Below are 13,132 nucleotides of genomic sequence, written 5' to 3'. Positions count from 1 at the left end.
GAAGAGCAAGTGGAACAATGAGAGAGACACATTTCACACTTTGTGAAGCAGCAATAGGTCACAGCATCGCCATTAGGGCTGAAACCACCATAATCTGACAATAACATTTTTGCGAGTGTGTATTCAATGACACGCACGCAAACACAAAATAACACAAAAAATAATGAAACACCTGAGACATCGCCCCTAAACACAAGGACAGGTATACCTATGTATGTGGCACTGGGATTAACCTTTAATAACCTCACCTTCTGTTGATAATCCTCACTTTTTGGCACCAAAATTAGTGTAAAACATCATGTTGGAGGTTGTTTTAAATGCATTTCAGAGGTAGTCAGGCCTTGAATGAAGCTCTCTGTTCTAACAGACTATCCTTTAAAGAAATCACAAGTTTAACAGTCAGTTATTCTGTCCCAACATAGCAATTCTAGTACTGACTACTACTATTTTTCAAACCAATGAGACCAAAATTGCTTATGAAGTGCTTATGATCACCAGTATCACTGTCTTCTGAGTTTCTAAGTACAGTAATAAAATTGGATCCCCAATATGATATATAACTGTGAAAAATCACAGTATTCAATGAAGTTATAATACATTTAAGTACAAATTCATGCTTTCAATTTTTTTCCTCAGGGGGAAAGAAAGTGCTGCTGATGGTTTACAGAGTTCCTCCTTCAACAGAATACCCTGTTATCTTAAACATGTGGCAGTGCAACAAGAAAAAGTCAGTGAAAGATGGAAATGCCCTCCAGACAAAACATAATTACATCAGTATGACACTTGTACAAAGAGGGTGTGTACACCTGTAAGAAAGTTTCCTATCACTGGTAAAACACGTTCTCGTCTCAGCGAGTCCCTGTGTAGAAGCCAAGCAGGCAAGATTGAGATGGCTGACTGACATTTAAATAAGGCTGTTTATCTCAAAGTGCTATCGTGTTTATTTTCCTCAACGTAGGTGAGTGGGAGGAGAAATGCCATTGTTTTGGCCACGATAATGCTTGTAAATTTATTGTGTCCAGTGCAAATGTTCTTTGAGCTTTATCCATCATCAACTATGACATGTGGGCACTGCAAGTATGCTGAAAGCACTCACTAATAATAAACACAGTATGGCACATAGACACAACTGCGATCCTTTCATCAGATTGCTTCTCCCTGAAGAAAACACTTTTTTTCCCTTTTTGTTTTATCTTTTTATTTAGACAGAGAATAAACTGACACAATCATGACTGTTTATATGTGTGGTCATTAGGAAGTCTCTCAGTTCAAAGAGGCATGTTTCAAACTGGTCATAGGAGATCCAGCAAGGGAGACTCTGTTGTCAAGTTATCCTTCAAAACAAGAGTCAAGCAGTTGCCTAGAGAGCCACACGCCTGTCTAGTGTGCCTCCGAGTGGTTTAAAAATGCAGCAAGAAACAAGACAACTCAAAACTCGGAAATGAAAGCTTGATAGACAGAAGAAAACACATTCTTTGTCATCATCTCTGACATCAGCAGCATACCAAGACACAAAAGACTCCTAACAGAAACTCTCAGATCTTTTAAACCTAAGATGAAGTGGCAGATAAACAATTTCCACATAGAAAACAGCTTAAATCTGCTCTCTTGTGCACTAAAGTGAAACATCTCGACTGCTGTGCGAGGATAAAAAAAACTTCCTGACATTGATTGGGTCGTAAAAGCCAATACACAACCAAAGCAATCGTCAAAAATCTAAGTTATCAGAGTATATTTATTTTGTGGGTCATACTTGAGGAACACAACATGGTTTCAACATTTCAACAGGTGTCAAGGGCATTAGTCTCATGACACTCCCTTACCACACCGATGGCCATGTATGCCTACATTTCAAGGAAGAAAAGGAACAGGTGTGACGTTACGAGCTGCATGACAACACAAGCTACCCACCATAAATCAAGACAACAGCACCCCACTGCTCTTAATCCTGTCTCTGGGGATTTGGGGCAGCGGAAGGTGTCAGATTGGCGGCTGGCGATGTACAACAGGCCACACAGCAAGTCACCTCGCACTCCTTGCTATCTGCCTTGTAAAGTCCTCAGAGGCGCCACCAGGGCACCCCATGGAAGTCTTTCTAGACTGATTAGAGCAGCTCAGAAGCTTTGAATATATCTAAAACTCTCTTTTTAAAAAGTATGCTGACAAATTCAAACACAACAAGGGTAACGTGAATGCTGACAGAACCGCCATCGATTAAGATATATAAGTAATGTGTTGCTTAAATGGGGTTATATAGCTTGGAGTTCATGTCAAATCAAATAACAAACACGTGATGGCAGCTGCAATGTGTCATTTGGTTGCTCTTACCGTCAAAGATTAAAAAGGTTGTATAAAACAGAAAAGCATCTGGTTTCTGAACTGAGGAAAGTTGATTTTTCTTTTTTCTTTTTTCAAAAAGAACTCCAAATATGAGATAGTCCAAGCCGAAGAGCGCAGAGGGATATGATCCTGCGGAGAAAGAGCGTCTTACTAAGAGCAGCACATGTGCCACTCTGCCATCGACTGCTGAGATGACAACTGCTGGGAGAACGTCTCATTCTTGACGCCCCAAATTACCCCTCTGACTGGACACCCCACGCCACTCTCCGAGCCCCCTCCTCTGCTGTTGCTGCTTCTCGTCACAACCCTTCACCACCAACGCCACCCCTCAGTCACACAGTGCATTCATCCCCCCCCCCTCCTCTGCCGTAAACCCCTCCCAGGTCACCCTTTGCCCTAATATGCCTTCAGCAACTGCCACCAATTCATCAGTGTCCATGTTGGACAAATGACGAGCTTGTTGATCAGCTTGTTAGAGCTCTATTCAGTCCATATTTTTTAGGGTTGCAAATATTACATCTCATTATTTCAACTGTGATCATTTAGTACATGAAATATTTGTGTAAAAAAGTCATCCCATTTAACTAGAATTAGTACCAGCTGTAGGTAAAATTGATGTTCGTGTTGGTGCAATGCTGAAATCAGCTGATTAATAAAAAAGTAATTAGCCTCCAGCAATTTTTATAATGAAGATCGATGTAAGTAATAAGTGAAAGCACATCTATCCTGCATTTAGCTTCTTGTTTTATTAATAGTTTGTGCTTTTCTTACTTTCTTTTGGTTTTGTACTGGTGGATAAATGGAAACGGGAACTTTGAAGACATGCGGAAGCGTCTGTGTGAGGCGTGAGTGTAAAAGGAGACACTGGTTGCCTCGCCGACGGTGTCTCAGATCCTCGTTGCACACCAATCTGTCCCTCGTGCGCATGTGTGAGCGTACATCTTCCATTTGGATCATGAGGTGTTGGCACCAGGATGGCAGCTGCCTACATACCTTTTGTTCCACTGGACCCCCCCCCCTTCAAACTACACACAAACAAGAACAGCAACTCCACACACATATGTACACTTGCATGCTCAGCTGTCGGAGAGTTCGACACACCGATAATGTCTCGTGCCGCTCGGCCAGAACTCTCAGCATTCGATTTTGAGATGACTTCACTGCTGTCAAACTTCAACAGCTACACTGCCACATTTCCAATGGACTGTCAGTGCCAATGAAGTCCACTGCTGACACTTTTGATCTGACGAAATGTCCAAAGCTGTGGAAAAGTTACACTCCCGGTGAGATACCACTAGATAACCGCAAGAAAAAGCACTGTAAAAGGACAGACTGGCTCCCTGTGAGCGTTTGCGACAGTGACTCCGCTTCCCAAGAAATGAATCTCAGCCCAAGCCCTTTCCTGACCTTGAAATCTCCAAAGGGGCCCGGAGGGTGTGGGAAATGGGACGCAAGGAGTCTTTTAAACAGTTATGTCATTTAGTTTCCACACAACACAGCAAATGAACGTATGGGTAGAGGCACGTATGTGCCCTGAGCTTAACGGGTTAAACAAGGGGAGAAAATTCCAAGGGCTAATTGCATCCTAAAGCAGAAACTTATAAGGATAAATCTGTGTGCAGCAGGCAAAAAGGGGGAGAAAATGCAATCTTAGTCCATCTGGAAATGGAAATATACCCATAGAAGGAAAAAATATACAATTTCACTGAACTAAATAATATTGATGTAAGAGCACTGAGGGACAAAATTACTTCCACAATAAACAGAAGAGCTCAGATGACCCCGACTCTCTGCCCCTTCTCCAGGTCTCCCCCTTGCTTGCCATCCACATTTGTCATCCATGTGCACAACTGCCTGGGGCCCACCATGTTAAACACACAGCCTTGGCCGCAAGCCTAAAATGGGGATCTATGAGGCTACCTCCGCTCTTCCTGACACAAACGCAAGCGCTGGCCAAGACTGTGTGGTGCTAGCTCCATGTGGTGAGGATCTGACACAGAGGAGAGGTGGGGGAGGCACAAACACAGGAAAAGGATATCTATTCTCTCTTCTTTAACATAGCTATGAGAGAAAGCAGCTCCTTTGCCGACAGGCAAGTGTATTTATGTTGAAAGGAAAAACACAAAAGCATATAAGCTACAGCTCTTGCAGTGAAACATCCATCCCTGTAGCTGCGAATCCTTACGGATAGTTGTGGCAAAGTGAAAAAAAAAAAAGATTATTTTTGACTGGTTATCCTTGTGAAAGGTGTATGACCTGAGTGATGTGACATGTCAAAGAAAAGACAAGCTTATTTGGTACTTTGTCTTTGTACCAAATGACTAATAGTTTAGTGAATAAACATGATATGCTTTCAAGAGTTTGACGGTGAATGCTCTGATTATGCAAATCTGCCTCCCTCAAGAGGATAGGGTAAATTAAAAAAAAATGACAAAGCTTTTCAATGGTGTGGCACGACAGTGAGCTTTTTCTCTTGTGTGTGACCTACATTACTGAAGAAAAGCATGGTTTTTTTTCCCCCTCACTTAACAAATCTCACAGTATATTAAAGCTAAACACATAAACATTTCAAAGAGAAGATGTACATCCAGCCAACAAGGGTTCATCATTACCGCACACACTATCAGTTCCAACATCAAAAACACTATCTTTGTTTTAGTTTCACTTCATCTTGTATATGCATTGTTCTCATGGTCTATTTAATGGATTTAACCAATTCACCAGCTGATCAACACCCAGTGATTTGCTTTCATGTCTAGGCAATGAATAACAAAGTAATAATAATAATAAAGAGAAATTGTAAAAAGGGAGCAAAAATATCCTACATGTATTTTGGCATTACAAATCTGACATAGCTTTTTCTTTCCTAACAGTAAACATATTTATAATAAAAATATTGGAATGATTATGACATATTACAACTTGGCCATGCAAGTAGGACTGTTTATATTGTTGACAACACAAAATTTTCTAAATCCCATGAGGTTCTCAGTAGGGCTGGGCGATTTTGGACAAAAATAAAATCCCGATTTTTTTCTCTGAAAACCCGATTTTCGATTTCGATTTCGATTTTTTTGGTAAAACTACAAAAGACAATGGAATAAATTGTTTCAAATATTTTATCTTTATTTTTAAAGAAAAATAGCAAACACATTTCCCTATTGGGAATGAAGTGCAATTGAAAGATACTGTAAATCCTCCTTGAGTTTAGTAAAGTGACAACATTTACAATTTTCTTGACCAAACAAAGATGACTAGACGAGCTCTGTCTGTAATGCAGCCAGCTGCAAAAAAGGAAAATCGATTTTCCGATTTTCCTTTTTTTAACATCATCTTGAATAATAAATCCGATTTAGATTTAAAATCGATTAATCGCACAGCCCTAGTTCTCAGCATAGATGGCACCCAACACTGGCTTTTTCTCAAAGTGATCAATATTACTAAAATGTTTAAAGGCGGTTTTTTGAGCATATTTAATATGTCATGCTGAGTTTCCATTCATCATGCAACCACATTTTGAGACTTGAATGATATAACACTGCTCTAATCTATTTTCTCAACAATCGTTTCTACTTTCTGAAACAAAACAACATATTGTTTTATTTCAACTACTCACTTTTATACAAATGTCTTTTTTTCTCCCCATTAGCTGATGATACAAAGCCTAAAGTTAATAATGTTGTCATCATAATGGTCAAATAAAACCACTCTGTTAAAAAAGGTAAGAATCCATAAAAAGATCATCTAGAATTTTGCTGTAAAAAAATAAATAAATACATCTTGTGTACACTAATACTAGTACTACTAATAATAAAAAAATGTTAACTGAAAATTCAAGGTCAGGTAATAAACAGTTAAACAGTTCAGAAGAGTTTTAAACACTAGTGTTAATATCATAGAGTCTAGATCTCAAGCTTCTTCATAATCAATAAAAAAATCAATGGAAAAGGTTATACTGATAGCTGCTTTTATATCTTCTGTCATAAAATCCATAGAAATATGTTTTAATACATTTTTAAATACTTTTCATTTATTTTTATAAAAATGTGATGATCACATGAAAAATGACTTTCTTGCATTTATCCCAGATGTATGTTTTATGCTACATTACTGAACAACACTCTCTCGTCTTGTCTCGTGTAGTCCTTGCTCTCCCAGTCTGTGGAAATGTGGTCTCTCCAGGCCCCTGGAGCTGTCACAGCTAAAGGCTAAAGGTCAAGAGCAGCAAGACGAGCCCTAACAGAGGCATCAACCTGTTCCCTTCAACTGTCTGCCCAACTCAGCTGGCACCACAAAGACCTCCACCGTCCACCCAAAAGGCTTTACGGCTCCCATTTTTTACTCTCTACTCCACTCAAATTAAATTCCAAGTCATACGATAAAACTTTGATTACATCGAGACCAATAAAGCACCGCTGACTGCATAAGCAAACCCAGGGTCTTTAAAGTAAACACGAGCTTGCCTGTGGACAGTATACCTTTATGTGATAGTTTTGTCGTAAGCTTTTTCAGTCTCTGTGCCAGGTGAGTTAAAGTAAGACAGGAGCTTGGTGCATTCCCTTAATTAATGCTCTGTGCTTGTTTCTACCTCATATTTTAATATATAAAGCAAATTAAAGCCATAAATCAATCAACACCTGTGACTCCCACGCAGGAAGAGACAGCAGACATTTAGCTTACGCCCAGAGAAAAAAGAGCAGACGTCTGGAATCAAATACCCATTGATGTAAATTTCAAAAAGCCGGCTTTTTAAGGTGGAAAACTGTCTCTGGAATGTTCATCCAATGTAACAAAGCACATTTATCAAGTTTGCTTCAAAGCCCTATGACTAAAAACTGTAGCGATCAATAATGTTGGTTGCTGGGAACTGAAAGAATTTAAGCACATTGTGATTATTGTAGGTGTAACCATCAGTGAAGTAAAAAGGTTTATTTGAAAAACTTTTGTAAAGCCAATAAAAGCAAAAATCCAATTACAGATTTTTGGAAAGAGACGTGAAATGTGCTTGGACGTATTAGGACAAACAGATTGTTAAAATAACCATGAGCCTGAAGTGTCACAAAGCTTTTTGCCTAAAGACAGGAGATTATCTCTTAACACCTTTTGTGTGAGACTGAAAATATGAGAACGTCTGCCAAAATGTACAAACTTAACCAGCACTTCTACTTTTAGGTTTAAGTAGCTGAAGAAACAGCGGTACCAGGTTGAATCCAACACAGAAATAAGAAGAGTTGCACCTCTTTGACTAACCACTGGGGGCTAGCTCCAAAGTGGGGGCAACCTTCTCTTGTCTTGATAAAATGTCCAACTTTGCAGCAGAAATCAAGAAATGTATTTGGTTAAAAAAAAAAACTGTTCTGGTTTCAACAGCTAGATTTCACATCTACGACGACACCATTCAGAGTAAAATTTCATAAAGAAACGGATGTATGTATAATTTCTGCCTTGGTATTTTGACACGCAGCAGGTGTAGCCAATGGCAAGCCATCGTCACTTTGCTACTACGCAACTACACTAACTAAGCACTACATTGACTTTTGAGCATAGCTTCTGAGCTTTTAACAAAGACCTAACATTCATATTTAAAAGACAATCAGTTTTGTTGGGCTGTTAATTGTAGCTTGTGCTAACCATCCATTTACTATAAACAGTCATTGAGTCTTGACTATTAAACAAACCTTAAAATTACAATATTTAGCATTAACAGCTGTATATTTATATTATAATAGTTTTTGGGCAACATTTATCTTTTTTTCTTCCTTTGTAAATAAATTGATATTTATAATTGTCAAAATGTATATTTAAAAAAAAGTGTTCAGCTATCAAAGTGTTTTTTTTAGACTAAATTGCATTTTAAGAGTAATAGTGCATGTGCCAGCAATAACAGGCCGGTCATCTGAGCTGCCCAGATCATCTGTGAGGTCACAAATCAAGCATAAGGACCTTTGATGTTGCTGCCCTGCTACTGTGGATAATTTGACTAAGCAGAATATCCACAGATTAGCAGAAAGAGTCAACTGCTTCATCTTATGATTTCATTAAAACCTCCTCAGAAAATGGTACCTTTTCTGTAAGGAAGAAAAAAAAATGTTGTGAATGTACATAAAATTAAGCACCATCTATTTTCGTACCACAAATGTCAGAACAAAGATCTCAAGACAAAATGAGTTAGTCTACCTGACTATAAGTTTATAAGTATATATGTTCATCGCCAAAATAAAATGCAAATTATACATTTGGAAAATCTCCTGTTTGGGTTACAGTTTTGTTTTGAGTGTTGGTGTTTGTTTTTTTGTTCTTTTAAAGACATCTTTAGCAATCCTGAACACAATACTGAAATGAGATGGTTGAAGTTGAGGAGATGAGAAAGACTTGCAGAAGTTACCGAGGCAAAAATCTAGGGCTGGGCGATATATCGAGATTTTAATATATATCGATATATTTTCAAACGCGATATGGAACGAGACAATATCGTTTATATCAATTTTAAAAAAGAAATTTTTATTTATTTATTTATTTTTTTTACATTTTTTTTTTATGATTTTGATATAGCTTATTTTGTCACAAATTGACTTGAATGTTTTATTTGAGATTTGCACAAATGTTTTGTTATTTGCACAACTGACAACCTCAGTGGAAAAGTCTGCCTGTTACTGTCTACATTGTATTAATTGCACAGTGTATTTTAATTTAATTGTTATGCAGGAAAGGGATATTTGTTTTATTTTATTCAAGAAGCATTTTTATTCTATATATGCAGGCAGTTTATTTTAATTTTATTTGTTTTATACATTTTGATATTGTGCAGACCTCTGTTGATAAAGGAACCTGTGTGACATTTGGCACGAGGCTTTGTATTAAAACTGACTGTTTTTTTAAGGGTTTGCCTCAGAAAAAAATGAAGCTAACAGAGATGCTATGCTATAATGCTTTGGGGGAAACCACAATTAAGGCACAGAAAAAATATCGAGATATATATCGAGTATCGCCATTCAGCTAGAAAATATCGAGATATGACTTTTGGTCCATATCGCCCAGCCCTACAAAAATCCTTTTCAAGTAAAAGCACCTGAAAAAAAGAAGCTGGAATTGATGGATACCTCGGTCTAGTGTAGATTCAGTGGACCAGGACATAAATGAAGACTGCACCAGTTCCCAATGACTATGAAGTGCATAGGTGACTCAGGCTTTTTCCAGCGTGAAATGGGCATCAACCTTCACCACAAGTACACTAAACCAAGAACAAACCAAAGCATGTGACAGCATCCCCAAACTTGTTGGTTCTTCATTTTTATTTTCCAGCTCCTTCTCTGCTGGCTTCGCCTTCTAGGCGCTGAGTTGTTGACTCAGGCTACGGTGAGCGGGGAAGAGGCAAAGCAAAACCAGACTGTCATGCTGCTCTATGCAGGGATGAGGCACCGTGTTGTGCACAAACAAATCCCTAAAGGCGACAAGGCGTTTGATGTGCAATGGGGCGATGAGGGCCACACGGAGCCGGCCCTCCCCCCCCTTAACTTCTACAAGCTCCCTGACTTTGACTCGCACACGAACACACACATGCACACTTCTCCTCGGAAACAGCTGACGTTTTAACAGGCTTACAACAGCTGACGGACTACAGGTGGGGCAGAGGGGACCCTTCATAAGCCCTCCAACTCCCCTCCTCCCTTTAGTGCTCAGCTCATAATTCCCCTCTGCGATCCACACAAACACGCACACACACACACCTGTTGTGACTCCGGAGGAATTGTCCTCTGTGAAAAGCCTTCCCTCATACTGTATCACTCACAACTCACACTTATACTCTGTCTCTGCTTCAGTGCATTAAAACATGATCCTTTTGCATCTGTTGGCGTGGCTGGAGCGTGTGTCAGACATTAACAACAGATGCTACCAGAGCGGGGGTCGCCTTAACCCATTATTTTCCATCATATTTTCTTATTTTTGTTTACAATAATAGAAAAATCTAAAAGTTTTTGTTTCATTTTAAGACAGAACACACGGATAACCAAATATTACACAATTCGCAGAACTATTTTCAATAACTTCACTTAGACCGCCTGTCGTGAACTCAAGAAGGGGCGACTTAATGATTAGATTGATGCTGGAATCATCACGGACTTCAACACTATACTCATTGCTTCCTGCTGTCAGGATGGTGACGGACTGAGGGCCCTAGAGCATATCTGTGACAACTGCAGGTCACAAGAGGTTTCAGGGAGACAGAGAGAGAGAGGGTGTTCAAGAGTGTTTGCAGAATCTGGAAATAATAATTTCACTGTCAGAGTCTTGCCCACTCTTTATCCCTTCCCTGGAGAAATTTGTCCTGCCTTCAAAACACCGGCTGAAGAGGCGCTCTTAATTCCAGTCTGCAGTCTTTCAGCAGTCAGGGCAAAAATGTCTGTGGCAAAAAATACGAAACGTAATAATATTCATCTCTGCAGCAGTATACCTTGATGCATTTGATTCAAGCACGACCCAGAATCCAGTTTAGTCCAAGTCCATGTGTACCAGGAGCAAATTCTGAGTTGAGGCTAGGGCTGTTCGATTTTGCCCAAAAATAAAATCTCGATTTTTTTCTCTCAAAATCCGATTTTCGATTACGATTACGATTATTTTGTGAATTGACAAAAGGCAAAGAAATGATTTCAAATATGCTGTTTTTTTTATTGAACATTTGCCCCATTGGGCTTTAAGTGCACACTTTGCTCTTATTAAACCAAAAATGAATGAATAAAGTGCAAAACTCTGTAAAATAAGTTGAAAAAAAGTTTTAAAAAATATAATAAAATATAAAGTTTTATCTCTGGAAAAAAAAAATCAGCAAATCAGCACTTGCAAACATACAGTAAGTTATATTTCCAATTAAATAAATGGTATCAATCATTAATATGTGTGCAGACAAGGTAAAAAAAAAAAGAAGTGAAAAATCGATTTTACGATTTTCACGTTTTAACATCGTTCTAATTACATAATCGCGATTACGATTTAAAATCGATTAATCGAACAGCCCTAGTTCAGGCTAAGACAAAACAGATCGACCGACTTAGTTTCAATTAATTTCCTGTAAACAGTTTTTTCATGTTTCATTTGAAATTGTGTAGTCCTCCTAAAACTGTATCATTCGTACTTGCCTGTTTGGGCATAACAACCTTGACTTGATTTCACTTGAAAAAGATGAATAAGTAATCTGTGATCGTGGCATAAAGGGGAAAAAAATAGCATAGTCTGTGTCTTCATTGATATTTTTTTCTTTCACTATTTATGAACATGATATATGTCTAAATACATCCTCTGCATTAAAAAAATAACATTAAAATGATGGGTAGTTATAAATAATTCTGTAAATTTTACATTTTTGTCTGTCATTTTGTACCTACAGTAGTAGCTGAAAGTGTTAAGCTGCTTTGCTTAGCTTCAGTGGAGCCGTTACCCGCATTACAGTGAGCAGAAAACCATGCTTTCATTTTAATCCATAATCATTTTAACCTACAATACCCAGGTTTTCACTTCCGTCAACACCGTTTACAATTATAGTTGCAGTTATTAAATGTGGATCTTATAATCCTGAGGTCATACTCAAGTCAAATAATCAAGCTCTGAGCTAATTTCTTTTCTATAACCACATTTTTAAAAACATTTTCTCAAGTGTTGAGAGAGAAACCATTGCCATACAATGAGAATCTTATTTTGAGAATCTCATTTTAAATGCCAGCAAGGTTTATGAACGTTCTCGAAATACTTTTTGTCAGACAAAGTTTTCAGCAAAATGAATTGTGGTGAAACGTAGGATATTTAGGACAAGTGGTATCTCTTTGTAAGTCGGAACAGAGTTGGGAAGAAGAGAGGGGATTTGAAAGCGCAGCAATTCTTTGGATAGGATGAAAAAAAAATCATAGTGTGAAAAGGAGCAAGAAGAAAACAACTCTGGATTATGTATTCTTGCTGGGTGTGCAAAACAGAGCAAAAAAAAAATGAAAAAAGGGAAGTTTTCTGAACTTCAAGTGAAGAGTTTTTAAACCATCAAATCTATTTTTTATTCTCTTCCCTCATCATACACAAGGTACCTGTATCCATCTATGCCCATTTAGTTTCACTTTCTTTTTTATCTAGGTCAGTATAGCAACATTTAAAAAACAAGTGAGACTTAGACGTTTTTCTCCTATTCTCCTTCTTGTTTATTTGTTGTCATCCTGCATCCTGTGGCAGCAGGATGGAACAAGATAAAGACATGTTTATGTGTTTGTCATGTATGAGTAGGCATGGGACGATATGGAAATTTCATATCACGATATTAGTGGACAAAAATATCACGATTACGATATTATCACGATATTAGCGTGTCGCTTATAAAATTCTTAAAATGCAAGGAAAAACACTAACCGTGGATCCACTGGTTCCTTCAGAACATTTATTCTCAAATCATTCTCAACACAGTGACACTTGAGGTAGAGAACAAATAGTGTACTGTAAATGTTATGCATTACAAAGTGTAAACTATAGTACCGGTACCGGTACTTATTTGAACTTTCTTTTTTTGTAAGAAAATACTTCCCTGAGAGTCGAAAGAAATAAGTGACAAATAGAAATAAAGTGACAAAGTAGAGCCAAATGCACACTGATTGTATTACTCTCTGAAACTTTAACAGTGGCTGGCTGCCTGCTACTTAGTACGGCTCTCTGGAAAAATAATAAAATAAAGGCACTGCTCTGTAGTATACAAAACAAAAGCTGCATGGCCAACACAAAGACTGAGTGAAAATAAAGTGCCACAGTAGTCAAATGCACACGG

At 38.1% G+C, this 13,132-nt stretch overlaps 1 protein-coding gene across 9 annotated transcripts in view; it reads right to left on the bottom strand.

Moving 5' to 3' along the window:
• Positions 1 to 13,132, bottom strand: part of mef2d (myocyte enhancer factor 2d) — a 121,021-nt gene that overhangs the window by 76,029 nt on the left and 31,860 nt on the right. Inside the window, exon 1 of one of the 9 annotated variants that reach the window (XM_061717364.1) lies at positions 2,329 to 2,545. The exons of the other annotated variants lie outside the window; for them this stretch is intronic. The gene's annotated coding sequence lies outside the window, so the exon portion shown is untranslated. Of the gene's footprint in view, positions 1 to 2,328; positions 2,546 to 13,132 lie in introns of those variants that run through there. 9 annotated transcript variants of the gene reach the window in all.

Source organism: Cololabis saira, chromosome 3 (genome assembly GCF_033807715.1).
Source record: "Cololabis saira isolate AMF1-May2022 chromosome 3, fColSai1.1, whole genome shotgun sequence".
NCBI lineage: Eukaryota > Metazoa > Chordata > Actinopteri > Beloniformes > Belonidae > Cololabis > Cololabis saira.
This window is presented reverse-complemented; position numbering and strand designations above follow the sequence as displayed.